Here is a 13,127-nt window from a genome sequence, read left to right as displayed (position 1 = left end):
TGAGGTTCGCCAACCAGCAGAGCGCGTGATGATCGGTAACAACTCTGAACGGGCGACCATACAGGTACGGTCTGAATTTGGCTATCGCCCAGACAACAGCTAGGCACTCATTTTCAGTGGTTGTGTACTTCGCCTCCGCAGATGATGAAATCCGGCTCGCATAAGCAATAGGACGTTCGACACCGCCTTACCACTTGACGAGGACTGCACCAAGGCCGATGTTACTGGCGTCTGTGCGTAGTTCAGTGTCGGCATCTTCGCCGTACTGTCCAAGTAAGGGCTCAGTCTGGAGACACTGCTGTAGCTCGGAGAAAGCGCGTTTTTGCGTTTTTGCTCAGGGCTTCACGCGAAGGGAGCATCTTCTTTTGTCAGACGAGTGAGGAATTCGGCAATGCTTGCGAAATTTCGCGCAAAACGGCTGTAGTATGCGCAGAGGCCTAAAAATCGACGCACATCGCGTTTGTTGGCAGGTGCTGGAAAATCTGCTACAGCCAATGTTTTGTCTGGGTGCGGCCAAATACCATCATGGCTAACAAGGTGGCCAAGAAACTTTGGGGGGGGGGGATGATTTTAAATGAAAAGAAGAGAAAAGTGAGCCCCGTAACTGTCTCTTAGGGGGAGTACACCTCGACAGTAGCTCACGAGGGATGGGGGGTATAGAGAAGGGCATAAAACAATAGGATTAAATGATAGAGAGATAGAGAGAGAGGAAGGAGAGAGTGAGGCACAGGGACAGGGAGCGACGGAAATAAAGAGAAAACAGGACAGAAGGACATGGTTGCAGGAGTCCGAGGACGGGGCATCACTGGTGAGAGCTCTTGTCGGCGACAGGGGATGGCGTAGGGCTAATCCAGTCGGCTAGAGCTACGTTGTCGTCGTCGTAGGGGACCGGCGGCAGGAGGTTTCGTAGGACCAACCTAGTCGGCCAGAGCTGCGCTGTCGTTGGAGATCGCGATGGCACAACCGGTCGGCACGGAATCCAGCGAGCGAGCCCGAGAAACTTTATTTCGTTGTAACCAAATTGGCATTTTTCTGGTTTGAGTGATAGGCCTGCCGTGCGAATTACAACAAACACGGATCTAAGTCGCTGCAAGTGCTACTCAAACGTTTGTGATAAGATTACGATGTCGTCTAAGTAAACAAGGCATGCTTCCAACTTGAGACCGGACAGCACTGTATCCATCATCCTCTGGAATGTCGCAGGAGCAGAGCACAGACCGAAGGGCAGCACCTTGAATTCGTAGACCACCAGGCGTTATGAATCCTGTTTTTTCTCGGTCGCGTTCATCAACCTCGATCGTGCGTAAATCTATGAAGGAGAAGTATCGGGCGCGTCGGAAGCGGTCTACTGAGTCATCGATGCGCGGAAGCGGATAAACGTCTTTCTTTGTGACTTTGTTGGGTTTGCGGTAATCGACGCCAAATCGAAGAGTGCCGTCCTTGTTCTTTACTAGTACGACAGGGGACTACCATGGACTGTTCGAGGGTTGGATTACGCCGTCTTCGAGCATCTGCTTGACTTGAGAACGTATTGCCTTTTGTTCCTTTTGTGATACTCGGTAGGCGTGCTGACGTATGGGTCGTTCAGCATGGTCTGTGACAATGCGGTTCTTTACGATCGGTGCTTGCTTTATCTCCAATGTAGACGTGAAACAGTCACTAAACATGCGGAGAATACAGCGGGTTTGCCCTTTCTGCGCACATGACAGCTTCGGATTGACATCGATTGTATCGGCTACCGCGGTGTCACTTTCAACGGCTGCAGAAATTGGGGCAATCGTCGTACACGCTTCATCGTCAATGGGTTCGAAATGAGTGATAGTTGTTCGTTTGGCCAAATGTTGGTGTGCTCCACTAAAATTGGTGACAAACAACTCAGTCATCCCACGTTTAAACTGGATCATGCCGCGGGCAACGCAGATTTGCTGAGACAAGAGCACCGAAAGGTTGGCTTAAGCCATATACCACTAATGTCATGATCTCTGTAGCCCTGTACAGTAAAGAACATGCTGGTTCGTGGCGGAAGTGGGACGGTGTCGTCGACAATACGAAGTGCAGTCCTCTGCGTATCGGTATCTTTAGGCTTCGGAGCATAGTCGCCAGCAAACGTCACGAGGCAGTCTCGAAGATCTATAACAGCGCCGTGCTCGCGAAGGAAATCCACGCCAAGGATAACTTTCCGGGAGCGTTCGGGAAGCACAACGAAAGAGGCAATAAACGTCGACTCACAGATTTGCAGCCTTGCTGTGCATCTCCCGATCGGTGTCAAGAGATGACCACCTGCTGTCAGAAGATTTGGTCCATGCTACCAAGGAGTCGTAACCTTCCTGAGTTCAGCCACGAGTTCAGTGCTGATAACTGAGTAGTCGGCGCCGGTGTCTACCAGAGCAGTTACCAGATGGTTGTCGACAAGACCGGCAAGTCAGCAGCAACGGATTGGTCGGCGATGAGAGGTATTGGCTGAAATGAATCGTCGAAGGTCGGCGGGTGGGTCGGAGGAGGCTGTTTCGACGATAGCTAACTGCGGTCCCACCCCCGCTGGCCACTGATCCTAGTTTCCCAGGCGAGGCTTGGGGACCTAGCGGATCGTCCCGCAACAACATCGGCGAAAGTAGAGTATTGATTCGAGGACGTAGAGCGTCGAGGAGACGGAGAGCGTGATTGGCGGCGCTGAAGATTCGCAGACCGTAGGCTTGCCAAGTATTCTGCGATAGCGCGGGGTCGTTTTCCATCCCGGGGCGGACGAGCGTCTGGCCAAAATCCAGGCAAGCCCATCTGTCTCTACGAGCGACCTGGCTCACCACAGTGGGAGCAAAGTGGCCGATTGTCGGAAGCGCGCCACACGCGGGATTTCCGCACATTAGGTCGCGGATTCCCATAGTGTGGCGGGCCCGAAAAGTACTGCGGCATCTGCAGGCTAGTCGGTCGTAGGTTTTCATAGTGTGGTAGGCGCGAGAAGAGTTGCGGCGTCTGCATCCTGGTTGGTCGGGGAAAATAGCTGGCTGCCGGCGCAGGAGTGCGTACAGCTTTCGCATACGTTAGCAAATGACCTTCGGCTGGAGGTGCCACTAATGGTCGTACCAGCTGCCGTACCTCTTCACGGACGACGTCTGTCAGAGCAGCCACTTGAGACTGTGAAAGCACTGCGCGAAGCTCTTGCATCTCGTCGCGTACAATGCCACGTACTAGCTAAGCAAGGTCTCTCACGCTCGTGACGTCGGGTGTTGCCAAGGGTGCTGACAGATATGCAAGGTTGTCCGACCGCTCATACTGCGAAGACCACTGTCTTAGCATTCACTCCATCGTTGTCGCTTCACGGAGGAATTCCGCCACTGTAGCTGGTGGGTTTCGCACAAGTCCAGCAAACAGCTGTTCCTTGACACCCGCATCAGAAAGCGTACCTTTTTGTCTTCCGTCATTGCGGAATCAGCTCGATGGAACAGACGAGACATCTCCTCAACGAACTTGGCCACGCTTTCTTTTGGTCTTTGATTGCGAGAATCGAGGAGACGTTCTGCTTGTTCTTTCCGGTTGGCGCCACCATAAGTGTTCCGCAGCTGAGTGCGAAACACCGGCCAGGTTGTCAGGGTAGCCTCGTGGTTCTCAAACCAAATACGCGCTGAATCCTCCAGGTAGAAATAGACATGCCGGAGTTTCCAGTGCTAGTACCTCTCGTTGGCGACGGCGACTCGATCGTATTGGTCCAGCCAGTCTTCAACGTCTTCGTAGGGCTCACCATGAAAGGGCTTTGGGGATAGAGGGGCTGGTGGTCATGGAGCTGGCTGAGTCTCGGTCTGTTCAGTTTCGCTCGAAGTTGTCGCACTTGCCATGGTTCTGGAGCGTTCCGGAAGAGGGCTGAATTGGTATGGTAGGCAATATATCTTGCGCTCAAGCCTCACTCAGACTCTGACCACCCAAATTTTATCTGACCTGGACTCACTCGAACTCACACATGAAAATTTATCTTCAACCGGACAGGTAATCACTTGTTGGGTGATACCGAGTGATATTGAGTGGGCCAAGCTAGGGGACATCGAGTTATCTCGCCCCTATTCTGAACAAAACAAATTTGTTTCACTCATTCACTCAACTGAACTCACTCGTATACTCAACTGCACCAAAATACTCAGGCTCGGACTCGCGGCTCAATCTGAGTCCGAGTGAGTCGACCTATGCCGAATGAATCAAACAGCCCCGCCGCGGTAGTCTATAGTGGCTAAGGTACTAGGCTGCTGACCCGCACATCGCGGGATCGAATCCCGACTGCAGCGGCTGCATTTTTAATGGAGGTGAAAATGCTGCAGGCCCGTGTGCTCAGATTTCGGTGCACGTTAAAGAACCCCAGGTGGTCGAAATTTCCGCAGCCCTCCACTACGGCGTCTCTCATATTCATATGGTAATTTGGGGGCATTAAATCCCACATGTGAATCACTCTTATGAATCACATATGCGCTCGGTTCTTCAGCGACGGAGCTCATTTTGACCGTAACCCGACCCGCCCTCCTCCCTGCTTGCCTCGGGCGCACGCGTACGCCCATGAATACGGGTTGTGCGAAAGCAAACATAGCCGAGTTATTCGGTTATCACCTCTATTTGCAAATTATAGACTCGTACTGCTTGCTTTTTTTAGCCCAGACGTTCACGGGACACGTTATTCTTTAAGAATTAGAAACGATACACTTTCGCAGCACCGTTTTACAAATTCGTCATAAAATCCCAGTTTCGTGAGCTGCCTAAAACGCTATGGAGAAACAGTGCGAACGAAGGTTGCCACGGGACAGGTGAAAGAACGAACTGGGCCGAATCACTAAGTATCTTGCTGCTTCTTTCGAAGCTGCACGAAGGCCCGTGCCATCGTTCGCGCTAATAAACGTACTATAGTGAGCAACAAGAGCTGGAACGGGAATGCTTGTTTATTGAATGAGTATAATTGTAATTTACTGATATGTATATAACGTATTGAAGTGCCAGATTCCCTACCACTGGAGCATTCAATTTCAAAGAACGCTGTAGCGCTTGCCAACTGCGTCTACCTTTAAAAATCAATTTTACTGTTCGTCCACTTATTGCTGAAGACTATACGTAAACCAACTAACCTATAGCCAAGAACCCTTGCGTACATCTAAGGTAACTACGGCGTTACGCTTTGAGGCAAGAAACCAGTGAAACTTTCGGGGTTTTTTATTCTATTTTTCTTCGTAACAAAAGATATTCGTTATACTTACCTACCACGTTGCCTTTTTTATTCTGTACTTCTGCGTCATGGGGACGCAGCGCAAGAGCGTCATAACAGGTCACGTGGTCGTCCATTACCCTCTAGAGTTTACAGCGCGCTTGCTCCCAGCACTGCGGGTGCAAAATTTACGATCCGCGCGATATTGGTGGGCGTCTAGCGCTGAACGAAGGTTTCCAGTAACACAACGCCAGCATGAAGCCGCGCAGTGCGGCTGCTTTAGGAGCCGATTCTTCATCTACCAAAGTGGGGCCAGAAAAACGGGCTCATTTATCGGCCAAGAAAGACGACGCTTCGCTAGAGCGGTGAGCTATACGAGCAACTGCCACGTCAACCGCGACTTCGGCAAAAATGGCGAGGGAGAAAAATAAGTTCACCTTATTGCGCCTTCGTTTTGTGTTTATTTTCATCCACGCTGCAGGACACTTGCCTCGGCTGATTGGCGTGGCGAGGCTTCGCACCTGATCAATCCAGTCGTGAAAACTTGACGTCGTGCTATCTCTCGCCTTACAAGCATGCGTATATATACATATTAATGCCCACTGCTGCAGCCACATCAACATGCTGGCGCAATTCAATTTAACTGGAGGTGACACTGGTACTACGATCGTTCAGCGACCATGGGAATGATGAGTGGTGCACGGATTTGCCTATGGTGCTTGCGGAGTTCGAACGTAGTTGTGGCTTCGTTTATTGCAGTGTTTTGGTCTTGTCTCGAATGAAAGAACAAACCATTCTGAACTTCATGGCCCGGTTTGACTTGGTGAGCCTAAAAGCCGGTGGTGAAGTACGTACAACTGCTTAACATTCGCTAATAATATCGTAGTGGGTATCAAGCAAGTGTGCTTGCAGTAGTTACCCAATAAGTGTTTGGAAAAGGCTTTGAAAGGCCGCTCTTCTAGCCCTCACTGTGACTGTGCTGCGCGCAGGCCTGGCGTTTTTTCATTGAGCAAAACCTTACGAAATTACGCTATCCTTTTGTACAGATGGTATGGGCACAGACATGTATATGTTGAAAAGTCGCGTATGTTTTATAAACCGAGTTTTTTTTTTTTTTTTGCAGTTACGTACGGTAACAATACCAACAACAACGCGGGCATTAGCGACACCGGAAGCTTTAAGCGGAAATATAGCACTTGCATACCTGCGTGGATGGTCGCCCTCGATAAAGCTACGTAAGCTAACATTATTGGATGGCGCTTGGGTATAATTGACGCTAACATCACGTGATGCATGTATCATTGGAGAACAAATGCACTGTTTATAAAATTATATGGGCAGCACTGCAACCACAGTTGACGCTTCACCACAGTATACGCCTGCATGGCGTCTTTTTACAATGAAGTCCCGAGACCAGTCGTGGCTCTGTGGTAGAATACTTGATTGCCACGCAGAATGCTAGGGCTCGATTCCTTCTGAAGCCATACGATATATTCTTCGCATTTGCCGGGCCAACGCTGCCGGTGCCGCTTTTTCTTAACGCTATCTCATTTAAATTACCAGTGTGTGTTCCTCGGTTATAAACTGAGTCGTCTCTGTGTTGGTTTGCGAACGCTTATATCGTCATGACCGTGTGGAATGTGCGTTGTGCGCAGCTTGAGGCTTCTGTGAAACACTTAAGTATTGTATAATTTACAGTTCCGCATTTGCTACGCAGCAGGATCTGCTGATTAATGATTAGGGTAGGATGGGGTGAAACGAGAGACGGGGCAAAACGCGACATTTTGACTTTGCCGACTTCTGCAGCTAATACAAGTACTTTTTTTTTTTCGTTTCTCTATTTCAGCGATAGGTGCTGGTAGTTGTCTACCTTTTTGTGTGTGAAAGTTTATCACGGCTCACAGCGTTCGCGTAGAAAAAATTACGCGGCTGGTGTCAGTGTGTTCGTGACCCGTCAAAAAGGGGCGAAATTATGCTCGGCCAATTTTTTTTGGATCTGTGCATGAAACTCCGATGTCAGTACAATAACTTACGTTTTTATTTTGCTACTTTATACTACTAGCTACATATACTGCCAGAAGATTGGTTCATTTGGTGCACGGTGACAAAGCGGATTTTTTTTTAATTCGTGCAAGTGAGAGGGGCAAAACGCGACGTAAAGGCATTGAAATGCATTAGAGAGAGAGTGCCTTATCAAGTGAACCATTTACTCATACTAATTATATGTTTTACTTTTTTTGTTTGGGAGAGTTAGGACGTACAATAAAATATTACATGGAGATTCATGGGTGGAAAGCGACATCAAAAACACTGACTGTTGTCGAAGAAAGGACTCGCTCCGTTTGCGTTACGTTGAGGCTGTTCTGCGTTCTCAAGAATGCTCTCAAGAGGCGCACGAAAAAAAAAAAAAAATCTCCGTGTCAAGCTGTTCACAAACACGTTTTGAAATTGAGTTTTCTAAAGATTTTTTTCTAATACTGAAATTTAAAAAATAATTAGCGATAGAAAATTCGAAATTCATCGTCCCACAAAGCATGGCTGACGAAGTTGAAAGCCACGAAATGTCCTTGCAGGTCTGCATCAAGACGGCGAAAAGAGACGAAGAAAATGCGTCAGAACATATTTGCCCTCCAATCATTGAATACTCCAATGAAGTGCAAGCGTTCAACAAAAGACACCATCAGCACAAAGGCTGGAGCTGCTTGATCTGTTAAGACTTTTAGAGCAACACAGTGCCTTGTTATGTCTGGATTTATTGCGTGGAGTGCAAGCAGAGGGCTCATCAAGATTGCGTGGGAGCCCACAGAGTGAATTTCGGGTGTTTCTAGTGCGAAATTTGAAGGGTTGAAACGTTTCACATCGTCTCGTTTTGCCCCACGCTGTGTCTCGTTTCGCCCCGCAGGTTGAGACAAAACGTCTCTGTATTGACGTTTGACCCTTTCTCGCCACCCCTGCCCACCACGTCCTGCGCACACGTTTATGCTCATAGGTGACCATATTGTCACGGGGTCGTGACGTGGCCGAAGACAGGAGACTTTGTGTTGGAATTTGACTGTTTATTTGGGCGAACCTGTGCCCGGTAAACGGAAAATCCGATTACAGTAGCAGTCTTGGACTGATAGCGGCGAACGGAGCATCGCCCGTCGATCAACTACTCACAAGCGGCGAAGTGCGTCGGCATTTATACTCTTGCCATCGAATGTTCTAGCGTTATCGCTGGCGGTGGCATAGGTTCCAGAATAATCTCTACAGTTCGCAGAGTGGGCGTGATCTTATCGAAATGATCTACTACAGTCCGGAAGCTTCTCGAAAACTACAGGCGCAAACCGCGCCTGCAGTTTGCGCTGAGAATTGTGTAGTGTTTTGGGGCGATAACAAAACTTGAGAAATAGAACGTGGCATCGCCCCCCTCTGAAAAAGGCAGACAGTATAACGTCGTGATCAATGTGAAACAAAACACTGAAATTGTTTTCATAACGCAGTAAGTGTTTAAACAGAAAGGTACCTCTTGCAATTCTATTCATATCAGTACATTACACGTGGTAGTTGCATACATAGGCGTGTACACGGTTCCTCATGAGGAGGGGGGGGGGGGGTCAATAAGTTTCGTTGCAGTCTCTCCCTCTTCCCCCATCGGTCTAGCGTAAAAGACAGCATGTTCCACAATTAACAAATGAAAAAAAAAACGAAGCGATGGCGTGCTTCTTACAATGACCTGTTCTTAGTCCGTGGTATTCCTGAAAATCGGGAGTACATGTGTTGTTCTTTTATTGCAACATCGAAAGTGTTCAGCGTCGTTGTCATCAAACTGACTCTGCCCCCACCCCCAACCGCCAGGGTCGGAGCGATGGTCTTCTCCACCCCCCCCCCCCCCGTGCGCACGCTTATGGTTGCGTAAATATGAATTTGTTGTTTCAGCTCGTATTGCTTGATATAATGCTTCTGATGATATATGCCCGCGTTAAGCGCCCGCTGCTTAATACCTTCATCCGATCTCCTTCGTCTCCCGTTTTATGCCTGACGTGCTGGTGCGTCCGAATAAGTCTAATATTTACAACTTAAGAATACACTAATATAAAGCAATGAATCAGTATAGATTGTACTCTGGGAACATTGACGTCGTTAATCTCATCATCCTACCATGATTATTAGACAACAATGTCAACGTCAATTTTAGCACTACAAAATTTACGAAACATCTGTTTGGTGCTGTTTTGCTGTTTTGTGCCCCCTTAAGCGTACCCCAAAAATGGCCACGCGTTCTTTTCGTTTCGTGCTCACCGCTAAGAAGCAGCGCGCGACAGGAGAGCCAGCTCGCTCGACGTATACGCATTTTTCCCGTGGTGCTCCGCGCGCATGCGGAGCGTTCTGGGATTGATTGATTGCCTGCTGCGGCATGTCACACCAAGCTCGTGGTGCTTGTAATTCAGCAGACTCAAGCAACATCAGGGGCCACCCTGATGTTGCTACGATTCGTCTACGATGTCTCGAACTCCGTGCAAGTACTCATGCACACGCATCAGTTCCTGGTGACTATCAGAGCTCTCGAGTTACAAAATCGCCCATTTGCTGTGTAGGTTCCTGCTTAGCCTTTAAGAAATGGCCGAAGTAGCTTTAAGAAATGGCGGTTAGCCAAGCTGTCCGCGTTGCTCGAGAGCTTGCCTTGAAAAACCAGTTATTTTAAACTAATGAAAGAGATCAAGAGAACGAAACTAAATATAAGAAATTGACAGTTAAGGGATTACGGATATAGTAAATGAAGCAGCTAACTTCAGCAGCAACAACAACAAAGAAATGAATAAAGCAATGTGGAAACAAGTAATTTAGGGGTAATAATTGGTTCTACAGTCTGAATTTCTTTGAACCTTTAATGAACTCCTGCAAGGCTTACAACAGACAGGTTTACAACAGACGAACAACAGTTGTGACGAAACTATTCAAAGCATGCACCTACAAGCACAAACGTACCTTTCATGCTGTAGTCGGCGACTTCAACGTATGGATTGTAGTACCCAGCTTATTTGTTTGTTTGTTTGTTTGTTTGTTTGTTTGTTTGTTTGTTTGTTTGTTTGTTTGTTTGTTTGTTTGTTTGTTTGTTTGTTTGTTTGTTGTCTGTGAGCACTGGCACATGCCCACTCCGGGAGATTGTCCATGAAAGTTTTTAGTAGCCTGCACGTGATATACTCATCCACCTTCACCCCGTCGTCATCTTCTCCTCTTCTCATGGCTCATACCCAATGCAAGGGATTGGCCGAGTGTTATAAGAATTTTTTTCAGTGTTTCTTCGCAATACTTCTCGTATAAGCTAGGAATAGTTAATACAACAACCTTAATTGCGGTATACTAGTATTGAAATGCATAAAAATATGAATAATTTAGCTCGATATTATTTTAGTCTGACTGATAAATTCCTCTATGGCGTAGTAAGCATCCCTGTGACTGTAGCCCAGAGTAGATGCGCCAAAAGAAAGAACACTGATTCGGATATTTCCATACGAGATTTCAAAGAGGTTGTGCTATAAATCTTCTCCTCAATCACGCCAGTGTACCGGTGACAAGATGGAAAGTAATCATTAATTGTTTTCTCCTTTTTACAAAAGAGACACAGAGGAGACAACGCTCGTCTTGCTATATGCAGGCAAAAGTTGAGGGAGCTAGGTAAACCAGCAGCAAAGTTTCGTTATAGCCACTTCCGTTATTCTCGACAGCGATAACTCACTGTTCCAGGGAAATAAGAGGTGCTTATATTCTGGAGAAGCTGTCAAGACAGGGTCTGTTGAGCATTTTTTGAATGTTGGCGTGCGAAATCTTGCAGTTGTAATGTATACTGTCAGTGGGAAGACCCTAATGATTGGCACCAAAAGCGCCGACTTTGCTAAAAGATCAGCGCTTTCGTTTAAAAACAAACTCTTGTGTCTTGGTTGCTCGCCAGCAATGGAATAAATGCGAAAGGAACTGATGGAAGCTGATGGAAGCATGTATCAAATGCCACGATATGCGATAGGGAACTGACTGAAGTATATAAAATGCAAAGAAAAAAACATGGTCCTGATCATGTACCTTCAATAGCGTTATCACCAAAAGACCCTGATCACCTTTTTAGCGAAATGTAATTAATCATGCTCTGCGCTAAATCTTTATGGTTTTTACGGCGCATGGGCACGTGCTGGTTATTAATTATGTCATTGTCTCATGTGCAATGTTTTCATCTGTACTAGGTGCATCACGTGTAGCGCCTGTGCGTCTTGGTTTTCCTTTCGAACCGCGGTGCTTCGTTAAAAATACTGACGTTCAAGCTTATTGCGTGTTGAACTTAAAATTGAATCCTGTTGTGTGCGCGCGTCCTTCAAGGCTGCGTTCGTCATTCTTTGAAATGATATACCAGCAGGGTACCGACATAAATCTTATGAAACATATGCAAGCACGCTACAAAAAAAAAGGGGGGAATGCTGCACATTTGTGGAAGCAATAAACGTACATTCAACATACGTGCCGTGGTGGCACGGTGTTCTAGCTTAAGCGTGTTCGATCACAGCCGCGGTGATTGATATTTGACGAACACTAAGCGGGTGAGAGAGAAACATTTATTCTCATAACGGTCTTATTCTGACATATTCGCACATTTTCTATCGTTGTTTTCGCAGACGTTTTTTTTTTTTTTACCATCAGAACTTGTGTTTATTCGTCATTTTAATCAGCAGATCCCACGTAACAAATGGATCAATGTAACACGTATACATGGTTCGCCCGCAGGGTAAGACAAAAGGAGGATGCAAGCCTCCTGACCAGGCCCTACCGCACTGGGGCAGCAGAAGCAACGTGGTCCAAACTTCCCCGGAAATTAATAATGTACTGTATATGTCTTGAGATAAGTACCCCCTCGTTCCTTTCTTTTTCACATTTTCAGTGTGCATGCTCAAAAACAAAACATTTTGAAACGTTTGCCAATTCTCATCTAGTACTCTCATATGTCATTTTCTGCAGTTAGTGCTAAAATTTCTGAATTTCAGCTAAGCAAAAAAAAAAGACGTAGTAAAGAGTTTTTTGAACTTCTCGTTTCGGTTTACACGTGACCGACTCAGAACGAGCCCCACGCCGCCACCGGTTGAAGCTGCCTCGGCGCTGTTGTGCCTCGCCCAAGTTCCACGTGGTCTTCGCGGCCTGCTGGCACCTGGCAGCTGTTGATGAGTCAACCCTGCACCGTGTTGTGCCTCGCCCAAGTTCCACGTGGTCTTCGCGGCCTGCTGGCACCTGGCAGCTGTTGATGAGTCAACCCTGCACCGGGACGGCGACGGACGCGGACAATCGGGAAAAACCACGTCGCCGGCTCCTCTTGACACAAAAGTCGTTGGCCAAGTTTTTGTCAGCCGCCGAGAGCAACACTCCGAAGCAGCGTCGACCCAGCAGCTGTACGGGGTATTCTGCCTTGCTTGAGTCAACCTGGCTGCATCAGGGAGCGACTTTGCGCATGGGATTCCACGTCATCTCACTGTGGTGCCACGCTGGCGCGTGGGGTCTCCCTCACCAAACAGCGAACTGGGCATGCCTTGCCCCCTTTCCTAGGTTCAGAGGGAGGCGGTGTTTGGCTTTCCCTCTTCGGGGCCGGAGAGGAAGACGACGATCTCATTGGAGTATCCTGCGCATAAATTATCTTTGCAAGGGATCTTGGGAAGGCGGACGATGTATAAAAACGCTAGCGCAGAGGCGCTCGTGGGTGATTCTCTTTTCATGTTGTACCACGCTACCATGTAAATACTGTATATAAACATTTTTTTCTCCTTCTCCGGCTTCTCTACTCGTCCTCTCCGGGGACTCGGATGGCCCGAGTCCGCACCACGCTACACAAAGGCGCAACAGTGGCTGGCAGCTTATGGGATTCGCCTGCGTCGGCTGCATCGAAGTGGTGAGTGCCGCGTGTTTGCTCTTCTTTTCGCCAGACTCGTTAGCGCAGATG

General features: G+C 47.9%; 1 long non-coding RNA gene across 1 annotated transcript in view; it reads left to right on the top strand.

Moving 5' to 3' along the window:
* Positions 1–12,154, top strand: part of LOC119173465 (uncharacterized) — a 92,429-nt gene extending 80,275 nt beyond the window's left edge. Inside the window, exon 3 of the long non-coding RNA XR_012889385.1 lies at positions 11,927–12,154. This is a non-coding gene — a long non-coding RNA (uncharacterized LOC119173465). The remainder of the gene's footprint in view (positions 1–11,926) is intronic.
* The last annotated feature ends 973 nt before the right edge of the window (positions 12,155–13,127 follow it).

This window comes from Rhipicephalus microplus, unplaced genomic scaffold (genome assembly GCF_043290135.1).
Source record: "Rhipicephalus microplus isolate Deutch F79 unplaced genomic scaffold, USDA_Rmic scaffold_72, whole genome shotgun sequence".
NCBI lineage: Eukaryota > Metazoa > Arthropoda > Arachnida > Ixodida > Ixodidae > Rhipicephalus > Rhipicephalus microplus.
This window is presented reverse-complemented; position numbering and strand designations above follow the sequence as displayed.